The sequence below is a fragment of the Salvelinus fontinalis genome, chromosome 33, assembly GCF_029448725.1.
Source record: "Salvelinus fontinalis isolate EN_2023a chromosome 33, ASM2944872v1, whole genome shotgun sequence".
Lineage (NCBI taxonomy): Eukaryota > Metazoa > Chordata > Actinopteri > Salmoniformes > Salmonidae > Salvelinus > Salvelinus fontinalis.
In genome coordinates, this window is record NC_074697.1 from 37,572,183 (window position 1) to 37,588,744 (window position 16,562).

General features: G+C 43.5%; 1 long non-coding RNA gene across 4 annotated transcripts in view; it reads right to left on the reverse strand.

The window, feature by feature from the left end:
• Positions 1–16,562, reverse strand: part of LOC129832179 (uncharacterized) — an 89,662-nt gene that overhangs the window by 8,883 nt on the left and 64,217 nt on the right. For 2 of the 4 annotated variants that reach the window (XR_008755882.1, XR_008755880.1), the window contains one exon: positions 7,592–8,610. This is a non-coding gene — a long non-coding RNA (uncharacterized LOC129832179). Of the gene's footprint in view, positions 1–7,591; positions 8,611–16,562 lie in introns of those variants that run through there. The other 2 variants (XR_008755881.1, XR_008755883.1) reach the window with 2 other exon arrangements.

Below are 16,562 nucleotides of genomic sequence, written 5' to 3' on the forward strand. Positions count from 1 at the left end.
TAATCCCAGAACAACAGCAAATGACCTTGTGAAGATGCTGGAGGAAACAGGTACAAAAGTATGTATATCCACAGTAAAACGAGTCATATATCGACAACCTGAAAGGTCGTTCATCAAGGAAGAAGCCACTGCTCCAAAACCGCCATAAAAAAGCCAGACTACAGATGTAACTGCACATGGGGCCAAAGATCGTACTTTTTTGGAGAAATGGCCTCTGGTCTGTTGAAACAAAAATAGAACTGTTTGGCCATAATGACCATTGTTATGTTTGGAGGAAAAAGGGGGAGGCTTGCAAGCCGAAGAACACCATCCCAACCGTGAGGCACGGGGGTGGCAGCATCATGTTGCGGGGGTGATTTGCTGCAGGAGGGACTGATGCACTTCACAAAATAGATGGCATCATGAGGATGGAAAATTGTGTGGATATATTGATGCAACATCTCAAGACATCAGTCAGGAAGTTAAAGCTTGGTCGCGAATGGGTCTTCCAAATGGACAATGACCCAAAGCATACTTCCAAAGCTGTGGCAAAATGGCTTAAGGACAACAAAGTCAAGGTATTGGAGTGGCCATCACAAAGCCCTGACCTCAATCCTATAGAAAATTTGTGGACAAAACTGAAAAAGCGCGTGCGAGCAAGGAGGCCTACAAACCTGACTCAGTTACACCAGCTCTGTCAGGAGGAATGGACCAAAATTCACCCAACTTATTGTTGGAAGCTTGTGGACGGCTACCCGTAATGTTTGACCCAAGTTAAAGAATTTAAAGGCAGTGCTACCAAATACTAATTGAGTTTATGTAAACTTCTGACACAATGGGAATGTGATGAAAGAAATAAAAGCTGAAATAAATCATTCTCTCTACTATTATTCTGACATTTCACATTCTTAAAATAAAGTGGTGATTCTAACTGACCTAAGACAGGGAATCTTTACTAGGATTAAATGTCAGGAATTGTGAAAAACTGAGTTTAAATGTATTTGGCTAAGGTGTATGTAAACTTCCGACTTCAATTGTAGATGTTGTTGAGGACAATTTAGATTGGCCATAGTATAGCAAGGGTTTTATTGCATACTAATAGTGCATCTCACCACACTGTACAGCACATATGTCAGAGTCAAGGCCCGCGGGCCACATCCGGCCCGCGAGAAGGTTTTTTACGGCCCCTGGGATGATCTTGATTTATTATTAGAACCGGCCCGCAGACCGCAGCAAGCCGGCAGCCCGCAGATCTTTTACACGCACCAATACTACATTTCCCACAATGCAACGGTGACGCACCGAGCAGTAGGCTGCTTCATTTCAATATTTATTGGCACAGCAGTCGTCAGCATCACAGTAAAATTAACTTTCAGATACCCATCAAAAATGGCAAAACGGAAGGTGGACACTGAGAACCGGGGGTTTCAAACAAGGTGGGAGTCGGAGTATATGTTCACGGAGGTAGCTGGAAAACCTGTGTGTCTTCTGTGTGGAGAAAGTGTGGCGGTACTGAAAGAGTATAATCTGAGACGACATTATGAAACGAAACACGCGGACAAAAACAAGAATATGGACATGGAACAAAGGCTACAAAAGGCAGAGGAATTAAAACGAGGCCTCAAATCTCGACAGGCTCTGTTCAAAAAAGCCAAATCACAAGGCCAGGCTGCTGTCAAGGCCAGTTTTATTTTGGCAGAAGAGATCGCTAAATCAGCCCGGCCATTTACGGAGGGGGATTTCATCAAAAACTGCATGATTAAAGTTTGTGACGAAGTTTGCCCAGAAAAAAGGCAACTCTTTTTAAATGTGAGTCTGAGCAGAAACACCATTGCCGAGAGAGTAGACCAGTTGTCCATCAATCTAAAAGAGCAGCTTGTGAAAAAGGGAAAAGATTTCATTGCATATTCCTTGGCTGTGGATGAGAGCACCGACATTTCTGACATTGCCCAGTTGTCAATTTTCATCCGCGGAGTGGACTCCAGCCTAAGCGTGACAGAGGAGTTTTTGGCTTTACGTCCTATGCATGGCACAACTACGGGGCATGATTTGTATGAAGAGGTGTCAAGATGTGTAAATGAGATGGAGCTGCCTTGGGAAAAACTCGTGGGTTTGACAACCGACGGAGCACCTGCGATGTGTGGACACAGGAGCGGACTGGTGGCGAAGATACGGGAAAAGATGCAAGAGGAAAACGCGACAGGTGAGCTGACAGCTTATCATTGTATCATACACCAGGAAGCGTTGTGCGGTAAAGCCTTGAAAATGGAGCATGTAATGAGCATCATCACGCGCACAGTTAACTTTATCAGAGCCAAAGGTTTGAATCACCGCCAGTTCAAGGCATTTCTGACGGAGTTAGAAACGGAGCATGGTGATTTGCCTTATCACACAGAGGTGCGATGGCTAAGCCAGGGAAAGGTGCTTCAAAGATGTTTCGAGCTTCGTGAGGAGATTTGTCTGTTCTTGGACAGCAAAGGGAAAGACACAACACAACTCCGAGACGAAATGTTTCTGTGTGAAATGGCTTTTCTGTGTGACATTACGAGTCATCTGAATGCAATGAACTTGCAGCTGCAGGGTCGGGATCATGTCATCTCTGATATGTACAGTACAGTGAAGGCATTTAAAACCAAACTGACTCTGTGGGAGACGCAGATGCGGAAAGAAAATTTGAGCCACTTTCCCAGCTGCCAGACCATGAAAGAGAAGCTCTCTACCAGTGCGTTCCCGAGCGCACAGTTGGCTGATAAAATAGGTATGCTTGCCGCTGACTTTCGACGCCGATTTGCTGACTTTGAAGCACAAAAAAGCAGGTTGGAACTGCTCGGTAACCCATTTGCTGTTGACGTGGAAAGCTCACCACCAAACCTCCAAATGGAGTTGATTGACCTCCAATGCAATGATGCACTGAGGGCAAAATATGCGGCAGTGGGTGCTGCGGAGTTCGCCCGTTTCCTCCCCGACACAATGCCCCAGCTGCGCATCCAGGCTGCTCAAACGTTGTCTATGTTTGGCAGCACATACCTGTGTGAACAACTGTTTTCTTTGATGAACCTGAACAAAACATCACACAGAAGTCGACTTACTGCTGAACACCTCCACTCAATTCTGAGGATTTCCTCAGCTCAGAGCCTTACCCCGAACATTGATGAACTTGTGGAAAAGATGGGACACCACCAAGTATCACCCTCAACCTCAAACAAGTGAACATTACTGTGCAATCACATATTTAGAGTTTTTACTCAGTTCAAGTTTAAAAGTTAAAGTTTAATATTTGTTTTCACTGCATGTTACTTCTCCTTAAACAAAGTGTTGTTTTTGATTAATAGATTTTTGCACTTTATTTTATTGTATTTCAATCCAATTATATTTTAAAAATATTTCAGTTGAGTGGATGATAGAAAATTGCTATTATTGTTTTTTTCTTTGAAGTAAATTTAGCCCACTTTTGCTAAAATAGAAAATATAGGCTACTGATGGTGCCTTGAATACCAGTTTCTTTCATTTAATGTTCATGTTATGGGGATTTTTATATAAAGGAAATTTGTCTTTTGTGTCTGTTGAAAATTAAAGATTACTGACAGAGCCATAAGAAAATATTGCTTTATTTATCTGATCATATTGGAATATATTTGTTAGGTTTTCTGTAGGTTCAATTAGGTTCACTAGACTATATGCGTCATTTAAAATTTTTTCAATGAACATTCGAACAGTCCGGCCCTCGGCTTGTAGCAAATTTTTTTATTTGGCCCTCCGTCCATTTGACTTTGACACCCCTGCTGTACAGGATAAAGTGAGGGTAGCACAGTAACAGTTCATTCAAATCTGTCAAACTGATATTGATCTCAATGATCCATTCTCAGAAAGGTGTAAACACTGAAGAATTCTGTTCATCTGGAAGGCCTCACGTATATAAACCCTCGATGAATCGATAAATGCTGCTTCGAAGATGGAAAATGGCTGCTGGTACTGGGAGTCATAGCTGGTTGCCAATGCGGGTCCCCATCAGCACATGTCTGAATGTACATGGGTTGTTTGAGGACACAGTAATTTATGCTACTCGATCCTGACAAAAGACAGCCAGCAAGCGAGAGAGAGGGTGCCTGGCCCTGGGAAGAAGCATGCCAGGAATGTTAAGAGCTGAGACTGCTGGCTCAGTGCTGCTGGCTCAGTGCTGCTGGCTCAGTGCTGCTGGCTCAGTGCTGCTGGCTCAGTGCTGCTGGCTCAGTGCTGCTGGCTCAGTGCTGCTGGCTCAGTGCTGCTGGCTCAGTGCTGCTGGCTCAGTGCTGCCTCCAGATGTGGGAAGGGAGGCTTTATGCTGGCTAGCTACCTGGAGAGAGGCTGCAGTGCATGCTACTTAGCCTGTCCGTTGAGGTAGGAGGCAGGGAGGAAGGAGAGATGGACTGTGTCTCCAATCACACCCTATTCCTCATGTAGTGTACTACTTCCTATTGCTTATAGTGCACTAGGCTACTTTTGACAAGAGCCAAAAGTAGTTCAATACATAGGAGTGGCTCTGGTAGTGGATAGTACTGTATGAGCAATCGGATGTGATGTGAGACACAGCCATGCCCCTGCTCCTCTCCTTCACTCATGACAATGGCCATGTCCTCTGTTGAGTCTATAGTTCTTACTTGCCTTTGATTGACAACCATAAGCCAATAAACTAAGACTCTCCCAGACCGGTTTCAAACACTGAAAACTTGCTAGCTAACATCCTTACTTGCATTTTGTGTGGGTATCCCCTCTACAAAATGAAGAAAACTATTTTGCAACAATAGACACATGATTATAAATAAATATCCAAAGTGTGAGGCCTGGGTTGAGAACATTCTAAAAGACTATAGAGTTTTGATGGCATTTCATTTTGTGTATATTTTGAATGTATGTGTAATGTGTAATTTGAGACCCTGAGCCTCTGCTATGGCTGGGGCTAGGAGAGCCATTACTGAGTAATGGATGTGTGACCTGAAGGTCTGCACCTGCTGTGGGGAGTCCACAACTTCCTCTCTCTCCTCAAGATCTGGAGGAGGCCCATCATTTCTCTTCTGTGAATGACTTCCAGGACCTCTAAGACAGCAGCAGCCAACAGTAGAGCTAGTTGGGATCCTAAGGTCGGCAGGGCTGGAGGCACCACTGGGATTTTCACTTTACCATTAGGAATGATGTACACAGGCATGCACGCACACGTACACAAGCATGCAAACACTGGGTAGAGCACAGGTGGCTGGTGGCATCTTAATTTGGGAGGTTGGTCTTATAGTAATGGCTGGAACGGAATTCATGGAATGGTATCAAACGCATCAAACACATGGTTTCTATGTGTTTTAATACCGTTCCCTTTATTCCATCTATTATTATGACCGTCCTCCCCTCACCAGCCTCCTGTGGGGTAGAGGATAGCGTATCTGCCCAGAAAATCAGGGGGTGTCAGCTAGGTTAATCTCAATCACTATCTACAACTGTAGAGATACTATGTGTCTGTACACTCTTAGAAAAAAAGGTTCGAAAAGGGTTATTTATCTGTTCCCATAGGAGAACCCTTTTAGATTCCAGGTAGAACTCTTTTGGGTTCCATGTAGAACCCTCTGTGGAAAGGGTTAGGGTTAGGGAACCCAAAAGGGTTCTCCTATGGGGACAGCTAAAGAACCGTTTTAGGTTCTAGATACCACCTTTTTTTCTAAGTGTATGCAGTGAGTGTCGGGATTTGTAAATATTCACCCTAACTCTTGTCATCATATACTGTAGGCTTATGGCGATGGTCCGGATTTCTCTTGCTATTGAGAGTCGAACTTGGGAGAGAGTTTGCTGGCTTCGCTTCCCTCAAAACACATGTTTCCCATTAATTGTCGAAGGGAACGTTTTCCGATTAGAAGAGCCTGGGGGATTCTGCTAAAAGGACAAGGTCTCTAAATTGTATTCCATCACACATGAAAACAGAGCTCTGTCATCTTGACACAAACTACAGTATGGTTTTAAAGACCTCCAACTCTCAACCCCTAGAGACCCCTTTCTCAGAAAAATAAAAGCTATTTTTTAAAACAATAATGGTGGTGGGTATATGATAGCTTTTGAAAAATTACAAAACTTGATTGATACTGAAAATTGCATTTGTTTTGTTACTAGACCAGATGCTGCCCACACAGTCAGTTATGGGGTTATGCGTTGATAATAATCACATGAACATGTTCTGTGAGCCTTCCTGACATATCTACAGTACACAGTATGATGAGAGAGTGGGTCAAAAGACTGACGACACTTAGACCTGAACCATATTTCTTAAGGTTATTATTAATATTTGTTCTCTTTTTTTTAATGGCTCCCGAGTGGCGTAGCGGTCTAAGGCACTGCATCCCAGTGCTAGAGGTGTCAATACAGACCCTGTATCACAACTGGCTGTGATTGGGAGTCCCATTAGGTGGCGCACAATTGGCCCAGCGTAGTTAGGGTTTGGCCGAGGTAGGCTGTCTTTGTAAATAAGAATTTGTTCTTAACTGACTTGCCTAGTTAAATAAAGGTTCAATAAATACAATCAAAATATCCCTCTCTCCCTTCCTCTGTCTCTGTCCAAAAGGCTGGTGACACTTTGACCAGAACCCATATACCCCTCTCACTTTTTCTCTCCCTCCCATTCTCTGTGTCTTTCCATCGTGCCAGGCCCCTGCTGGACTAGCTTTGTTTTTTAATAGGGGCTAATACTCAACCCTGGCTCCTTCCGTGGGGACGGGCCCTATGAATACCCCCAGTGTGTGCCTGCTCCCTCTCTCTGTTCCTGCTCATTCTCTCAGGGAATGCCAATGCCATGAGGTAAGGAGCCTTTGTACCAGACCAGAGCAACACACACACGCACACACACACACACACACACACACACACACACACACACACACACACACACACACACACACACACACACACACACACACACACACACACACACACACACACACACACACACACACACACACTGGTCAAGTGGTGCCAACGGCCCTCAGTAGGTACTATTGTAAACTCACTCACTCTTTCAAGCAGTACTGAATGTCCTACAGAAAGTGTTTGGAATTTAGGAAGCGCATAGATTTTTTCCCCCGTGCCCATTGTCCGAATCAATAAAGATTTCGAAGGTTGAATTCCCACACAGGTTGACAGGAAAAAAAGCAAGGACGATTCCATAAGAGCTGTAACACTTTGTAAGACATCATACTATATCAGCTTTTGACGTCATTGTGCTTAAATGTAGATAAGATTTTGGCTTCCGCATACTGTGTTGAGCTCTCGTGGTCTCGAGGGCTCCTCAATCCCACAATACCTCCTCATGGGCTCTGATCAGCCAGCGACCACACAGTGAGTGAGTTTATTAAAACGGCCCCCGATGCAGCTCTGGGGTGCAGAGAGACAGAGTGAAGAGGGCAGTGTGTACCCCCAAGAGGGCATCCAAGGGGTCTTTGTGTTCACTGGCACTAGAGGAGCATGTTCTCAGGCTAAACGAGGCCAGGCCAGGCCAGACCAGACCAGGCCAAGCTAAACAGGCTGCTAACAGAATGCTGAGCCAGCCATGTCTTTGTGCTGTGACCTCTATCGCAGCGGGACTTCACATAACTCTCTCCTCTCTCACTGTCTCTCTCCGTCTGTCTCTCTCCGTCTGTCTCTCTCCGTCTGTCTCTCTCCGTCTGTCTCTCTCCGTCTGTCTCTCTCCGTCTGTCTCTCTCCGTCTGTCTCTCTCTCTCCGTCTGTCTCTCTCTCTCTCCGTCTGTCTCTCTCTCTCCGTCTCTCTCTGTCTGTCTCTCTCTGTCTGTCTCTCTCTGTCTGTCTCTCTCTGTCTGTCTCTCTCTGTCTGTCTCTCTCTGTCGTCTCTCTCTGTCGTCTCTCTCTGTCGTCTCTCTCTGTCGTCTCTCTCTGTCGTCTCTCTCTGTCGTCTCTCTCTGTCGTCGCTCTCTGTCGTCTCTCTCTGTCGTCTCTCTCTGTCGTCTCTCTGTCGTCTCTCCCCTTCTTTTGGAGGTGGAATCTTTCTCAAGGTCAGTACCAGTGGTTTCAAAGGATGAGAGCGCTGGAAAGAGAGAAAGGAGAGCATTGTGTCCTCAATCGACATACAAAAGGACTAGAGACATCCTTGTGGACAGGCATTGGAAGGGTTTGAGAAGGGTGTGGACTGGAAACTTGGGTTTTGCGTGTCAATGGAACTGACTAGAGGGATGAATGACTTTCAGCTCTTCAGTAATGTTTGGTCATGCTAAACAGGTGACCCACAGCCGATTATAATAAATACCTTTACCTAGGCATTTCGATTGCTGACATACAGTATTTCTGATAAAACCTCACGTAACTTTACAATTCATTGTATGTACAGTCGGAAATCACATTTTTGATAGAGTAGGGTCAGGTCGACAGAATAATTACTGAGTATGAATCAAAGTAGGGAAAACAAAGACACAGAGAGTTTCAGAGTAGGCCTAGGCCTATGTGATATCACGATCCTAGCCATATTATCATATACCGGAACAAAATGATGAAATGGGCATCCGCACAAAGGGCACTCAAACAGTGGGATTAGAGAGAACATGCACTGACCGGCCTCCACTCGTCTCTCTCTCAGTCTCTGCTCAGTCCACAGCCTCTAGAGTACAACATCTGAAAATGGAAACAAAGTTCTGGTCAGATCAGATGCAACAGGCCAAAGTACAGAATTAAATAGAACATTTTCTCTATAGTATATGGGCCAAAGCATATAACGGAAAAGCGTCCAGAAAATAGATGAAATAATGTACAGTACCATATCAACCCATGTGACCTTACAGCGCTGTGTATACTATTAGTGATGGACCATGTGACCATGCTGCAGCGGTATAGCTGAGCAGGTTGTTGACTCGTTTGGTTAATGTAGGGGAGTACAGTATAGCGACAATAACATTTCCCACTGCTCATTTGCATGAATGCAAATTAATAGCATATCGAAAACCACAAGCAAAGAAGAATTCAAGTAACACTTCCTCCATGTAATATCACACGACAGAGGATATTTCAGGAATTTTCCTGAAATGACAGTGAAATGACAAACTCCCACTTAGTCTTTGAAATGCACTTGATCACATGACACCAGGAGAGCCTTCGGTGGTCAATTGTATGCAGCACTAGTAGCGCAATCAAAAGCTCTTAACAGACTCGCTTAACAGACTTGCGTTGACTCTTTCTTTTGACGTAGGCTACTTCACATACTCAGCCTGTGACCTCCGCATATAATAAAACCCAACTAATTATCCTCAATGCATGAAGTACCAAGAGAGCATCGTCTGTTCCAGATTGGCTAGGCTCTGGGCTCTACACATAGGCCTGTGAGATCTGCTAGGTTCTGGGTTCTACACATTATCTTGTGGTCTGCTAGGCTCTGGGTTCTACACATATTCCCCAGGTTGGCTAGGCTCTGAGTTCTACACATAATCCTGTGGTCTGCTAGGCTCTGGGTTCTACACATAATCCTGTGGTCTGCTAGGCTCTGTGTTCTACATATAATCCTGTGGTCGGCTAGGCTCTGAGTTCTACACATAATCCTGTGATCTGCTAGGCTCTGGGTTCTACACATAATCCTGTGGTCTGCTAGGCTCTGGGTTCTACACATAATCCTGTGGTCTGCTAAACTCTGGGTTCTACACATAATCCTGTGGTCTGCTAGGCTCTGGGTTCTACACATAATCCTGTGGTATGGTAGGCTCTGGGTTCTACATATAATCCTGTGGTCGGCTAGGCTCTGGGTTCTACACATAATCCTGTGACAGCATGGCAGGAAGCCATCAGAAGAACAAATAAAGTAGAGACAAGGAAAAAGACTGTACCCCAGGGAAATGTCAGCATGTATGGTATGGTATGGTAAATTGTAGTTCTCCGATGATCCAAATGCATGGTATAGGATTGTGTTCACTAATGTTAGTGTTCATCTCTAGCTTTGTCTCCAATCTTGGCTGGTAGCTCTCCTTGCTCCCTAGCAGTTTGGTTGTTGGCATATGCTTTACTGTTTATGGATGTGTTATTAAGTCCTTATGCAAGGTACCCTCAAACAGAGTGTTACCAAATGTAGATTAGTAAGCCAAAAAATGGTCTGAAACATCACCATCGCTATCATTACAACACAACCACATATACAGTGTTTTCGGAAAGTATTCAGACCCCTTCACTTTTTCCACATTTTGTTATGTTACAGCCTTATTCTAAAATTGATTAAATAAAATTTTCCTCATCAATCTACACACAATACCCCATAATGACAAAGCAAAAACTGTTATTTTGTCATTTTTGCACAAAATTTAAAAATAAAACAAATAATACCTCAAAATTGAGCACCTTTGATCATCCTTGAGATTGGAGTGATTGGAGTCCACCTCTGGTCAATTCCATTGATTGGACATGATTTGGAAAGGCACACACCTGTCTATATAAGGTTCCACAGTCGACAGTGCATGTCAGAGCAAAAACCAAGCCATGAGGCCAAAGGAATTGTCTATTGAGCTCCGAGACAGGATTGTGTTGGGGCACAGATCTGGGGAAGGGTACCAAAAAATGTCTGCAACATTGAAGGTCCCCATCATTCTTAAATGGAAGAAGTTTGGAACCACCAAGACTCTTCCTAGAGCTGGCTGCCGGCCAAACCAATCAATCGGGGGAGAAGGGCCTTGGTCAAGGAGGTGACCAAGACCCCGATGGTCACTCTGACAGAGTTCCAGAGTTCCTCTGAGGAGATGGGAGAACCTTCCAGAAGGACAACCATCTCTGCAGTACTCCACCAATCAGGCCTTTATGTTAGAGCTTCTCTGCAGAGAAGAATGGGAGAAACTCCCCAAATAAAGGTGTGCCAAGCTTGTAGCATCATACCCAAGAAGACTCGAGGCTCATACCCAAGAAGACTCAAGGTGCTTCAACAAAGTACTGAGTAAAGGGTCTGAATACTTATGAAAATGTGATTTAAGTTTTCATTTTTAATACATTTGCAAAAATGTCAATAAAACTGTTTTTGCGTTGTAATAACGGGGTATTGTGTGTGGATTGATGAGAGAAAACCCCCCGATTTAATCCATTTTAGAATAAGGCTGTAACGTAACAAAATGTGGAAAAAGTGAAGGGGTCTTAATAGTTTCCGAATGCACTGTACACACTATAGCACTACAGAAGGCTTTTAGTGGCCACCTAAAATGTTGAAGTGACACAGAGGGGGTTAGGACATGGTCTATCTAAGTACACAGCAACATGTTCAGTCCAAACCGGGATGGAAAGCAGGGTCCGTGGTGTCTATGAGAAAGGGACTGTGACCGCTTAATGTACAAAGAGTTCTGAAGAGCAAACGACACAAAAACACACTGAAATACATTATTCCCATTTGATACCGTTTTAACCTCCAATAATGTGTTTGATCTCTTTTGGAAAAAGCTTTAAAAGCAACGTTTGCTGACTTCAACAAAAGTTGAGTGGAGGAGGCCATCACAGCCCCCTGTATCATTAAAGACAATGACCTTGATCAGCGTGATGGGACAGCTTGGCTCCAGATGAGAGGACAGCTATTTCCATACACTCCATTTATTTGTGTATCTGTTTTAAGAGACTTCCAGCAGGCAGTAGGCAGCGCCATGCTGATAAAGCATAAAAAGCCACTGAGTGTTTTCCCCTAGGGCGACAGGAATGGGACAAGTGCATCTGTGCCAGTGACTGACTGTTCAACTGGCGCCCCAGCTTGCTGGGTGCCTGACTACTCCACTGACTGACTGGCTGGCTGTTTAGTGCTTGGCTAGATGACTGACTGACCGGTTGGATGACTGACTTAATGGCTGGCTACCCGACTATTCCACTGATTGACTGACTGGCTGACTGACCGACTGGCTGAATGGCTGGTTGGATGACTGACTTACTGGCTGACCACAGAGAGCTCCACTCAGCACCACCTCCCTGCCTGCGGGGACAGACTGCTTGAGCAAGTCTAAGAGAATGCCTGTCTGATAGCCCCTCTGAAAAACTCACTGAGATTTTACTATGGATGGACAATGTTAGAGATACGGTATGGTATAACAGGGTCATTGTCACGGTCTGTTCCATAGAAGAGGGAAGAGAAGCTAGCATGTAATGCTGCATTCAAATGTTACTCTGAATCTCATTTTCTAGTTGGTGAAGTCATAAATTGCTTGGTCGGTCTAATGAGATAGCTAGCCATTACAATATGAGCAGAAGCTGAGCAAGCTAATGTTGCCAATCAGAAATTAGCTTGCTTGCTAACATTGACAATATAGTTAAACTAGCTAAATAGCTACATTATTAAGGTTAGAAAATGGGAAAATGTGGAGGGTCGTTTAGCTTGGAGGGCCATTCATATCGTTTTTCCAAGTCGAAAAAAGAAAGGTTTCTGATTATTCTTACACTACCTAAATGCATCATAAACACTTGCAATAAACTCACCAACAATATGTTCAGTGACATTTGCTAAAATGGTTATAATTCATGACGATGCCAACAACTACGATATGGAAAACAAACACACAACCATGAAAAGAATCCAGTAGCACATTCCAAACAGTAACCAACAGATCCCATAAAACTCTGCACGGGCCAACCCAATATCCCCCTGGAGCTACACTCCAACAAGAATAAAAATATATGGAAAATGGGTTGCCGATTTCTTGGTAGGGATTTTATGTAAAGAAAATCCCATATTTGGTTCAGCATAATAATCCTGTCACTCTAGTGCAGACACCCACTGTATATTCCAAACAATTGTCCAACAGAGACAAATACTTTCTGCTCTGCTGCTTCTCTTAATTACTGGTTATACTTCTCAATACGAATTTCGGGTGGTCAGCGTCAAACTGAGCATGATAGCGAAGCAATAATTGGTTAATCATTTTGAATCTCGATGGCCAAGGCTGAGTGGGTGCAAGCACAATCGCAATGAACATTTATTCTCATAGAAAATATGTAGCTTCACAAAGAAATGCTGCATAAATTCAACAATGCCACATGGTAAAAGCTGGCACTGTGATGTGCATTCTCCATCTTTTTATCCAAAGGACACAAGTCCTCAAGGACAGCTAGAGCCCACTAATAATAATAATCATGAAAATGGCCAGTTTCTGAATCTCAGGAAAGAGCAGTGCCTAGTCAGTTTCCATAATGTTTCCATAATCTGCATTTAATCACATTCAGATCCTTTTCAGAGGAGTTACGTATTAATGGCAGATTTACTTGTGCACGAGATTAACCAAGAGGAGCAGTACTACCTTTTGTTGTTATTTTTAAGTTTCAAGTCTTCCAGCTGGAGAAGGCAAGAGCAACCGCTTCAATAATTCAATTTCTCCTTTATTTGGATATGACTTGCTTAAATCCCTAAAATACGAGTGGATATAATTCAATACATACAACAGATACTGAGTAACATGTGCTACGACCTTGAAGTAAGCACTAAAGATATGTCTAGCGAGAAGTCCAGGCAAAATCTCTCAGAGCTGACAAACTGTAGTGTTTGCTAGCAGCGATGTTTAAAACTGACAGACATCTTAATTGCTGTTGGCTGTACAACAAACATACAGCTGTAGTATGGTATTATGCTTCTATGATAAACATATCCATCCAAGCCTAGTCATTCGCTGTTTCTCTTTACTTGAGGAAGCTTCATTGTCAGACTAACCTTACTTCAAATATTCTCTCCATATTACATGATACCCTTGCACTGTAGAAGTCTGAAAAACACTTGTCCACGTGAGGCAGTTGGACAGAGTCTGACAGTGCCGTTGATCAGCCACTAAAAGGCTAGCTGTGTTGCTAGCTGATCCTCAGTTTTTCTTGACACTGAGCTGTGAGAGGGCGTTGGTGTTGGGGAGAGTTGAGAAGCCACCGGGTTCTCACCATCACATTACTACTGTAGCTGCAGAGAGAGAGAGGGAGTGGTGGCGGCAGGACCAGATGGCTAGCTCTCTGGACTCAATATACCATCCCTCTGATAAACCCAGACAGAACCGTTACACTTTCCAAAAGAGAGCTGAAAGGAAATACAGGGAGGGAAAAAAGCAAAGGCTCGGCTTTCGCAAATCTTTAATTACCCAACTGTCGGTCGACTGCTTATCAACCCCCCCCCCCTCCCCCCAGAGGATCCCTATACGACAGGCTTGCTCTGCTCAAGGCAGGGAATCAAAACTGTTAAAAAAGGAGGAAAAAACACATAAAAGATATGCAAATACAACTGTCTGGGGGCAACGACGAGAATTAACCAGCGTTGGGGTTCTGTCTGGCTATTTTTAGCTGGCGTCTCTTTGCAGACTCTGAAAGGTGTGTGATGACTTCCTTAAGCCCAGGATTTTATGTGCTACAGAGACAGCTTGGCTGTGCAGATATGTCGGGAGAAATATTCCCCTTAATTGAGACACTTCACAAATGAAGCTGTCAAACCTAGTACAAACAGAATACAGACAGAGTTGAAACTGGATTTCGTGGAAAGAGCTACGTTGGAGTCTTCACTCTTCACACATAAAAAAGTAGAGCGTATAAAGTGATTAGCGAGGTTCGGAGCTGATCTTACAGAGCTGTTAGGCCGTAGCGCCAGATTCTCTCCTTATCTTGAAAATAACCACTGGCAAGTGTACATGGCCCATAAGCAAAGCAAAAGAATAGGGTGTTATTTATGCTACTCATACTAGCCCCGAGAAGGACATTGTTTTCCTCACCTACTCTGAACCTACATTGATGACCAGCAGTGTCGTCCCCGTTTCACAACAACAAAATTACAAAAAGTGGACAAAATGCAATAGAAATCCCTCCAACACCGGATCTCACAGTGGAATGTGGTTCTATTTCTCTACCATAAACTGTCTCCAATGTTGTTTTAGAGAATTAGGCAGAACGTCCAACCTCACAACCGCAGACCAGATGTAACCACGCCAGCCCAGGACGCCACATCTGGCTTCTTCACCTGCGGGATCGTCTGGGGGGGGGGGGGGGGGGGGGGGGGTCCATAGATTAGGTGCTGTTGAATTTGTAAAAATATCTTTATTTCCTTATATGATCTGTAACTCAGTAAAAATATAGAAAATGTTGCATGCCGTGTTTTTTTTATTTTTGTTGAGTATATTAGAGTTGAGGTGGAACTTGTCTGATTGAAACTGGTGTAAAAGTCTAAAACCAGCAAAGTTCTACCAAAGTAGAAACCTTATCTCTTTTGGGATTGTTTACATGAAGTCAAGCCTTGAAAACTAGCGTGATTCTCCTTTCTACATGCAACACAAAGAGGGCGTAAAATAATGAATGATTACATTCAGTACAATACGTCACAAAACATGGTGTGTGCGTGTGTGTGTCCTACAGAAGGTACCTTAAAAAACTGGAGCGCCAGCATGAATAGTTCTAGAGGGAGATACTGAGCATCAGATGGGAGGATTGACTGACCAACGTCAGCGTCCTGACCCAGACAAACATCCCCAGCAAAGAATCCCAAATCATCGGGCACTCCAATGGACAGGATACTGTGTCTGCATGCTGACTCAAGGCTGCCCAAACAACTTCAGGTCCATGTCCACCCCAGTGCGGGAATCAAATTAGCATAATACAAAAATCCCCATCAAAATCTGTCTGTTTAACCCTCAAACTACCGAATGGGGTCATTTTGATCATAACCCAAAGGTGGTTTATTCAATTCTTCTAATTTTTCATGACTTTGTCAATAAAATTGTTCTTAATAAATCAAAAATAATTGTTTCTTGTTTCTGTATTAGTATGGACTTCTGGGGGAATTCCTATATACCGTTCAATATTCTAGATGTGAAACTTGTTATGGTATTTGGGTTGCTATAACATTTGGTTTGAAGGGACTGAGGCTTTTTGAAGGATCCTGGCTCTACCACTCCCATTGTTTCACTAGCAGCGATGCTAATGCTGGCTGTGGGGTAAGTAAATAACAAAAACAAATGCATATTTTTGGTCATTGTCTCTCAGGCTCAATAGATGAATCACTTTTTGTCAATAAAATTAAGTGTATTTCAAATGTTTGTGTAGTGCTCCTTTAAATGGCAGTTGTATTTAACCGCAAAAGCATGACAAAAAAGTACATTTACTTTTTATTTAGAAAAAAGCTGCACATTATACGAGGGAAAAAAAGTATATTTTCGTTTGACAGAATATGCTAATTATCTGTAATTGTGCAAAAAAAAACAGTCTGTGTTGGTAATTATTTATTCCGGATAACATTATTTACATGTCTAATGATGTTTTGCTAGGAATGAAGTTGATATTTCTTTATGATTGTTGCTTTTTCCAGTAATTTGTTATTGGGGTCAAAATGACCCCAGTTATTAATCCATATATGCTAAATATCTTGGTATTAAGATGGTCAAAGGCTTAAATTCTTAGGGGTTATGAGGACACCTGCACCACACTGGCCATTGAAAAAACGACAGAAACGCACAGACCAACCCGCCAAGAAACCCATTCCCCTCCCCTCCAAAACTCACTTGCAGCGTCTGTGGACAGGTCTGAGACTCCAGAATCGGCCTGCTCAGCCACAGCTGGAAACACAACAATCAAGGCACCTAAAAAACCTGTGAGGAAGAGATTATCCTTGAGGG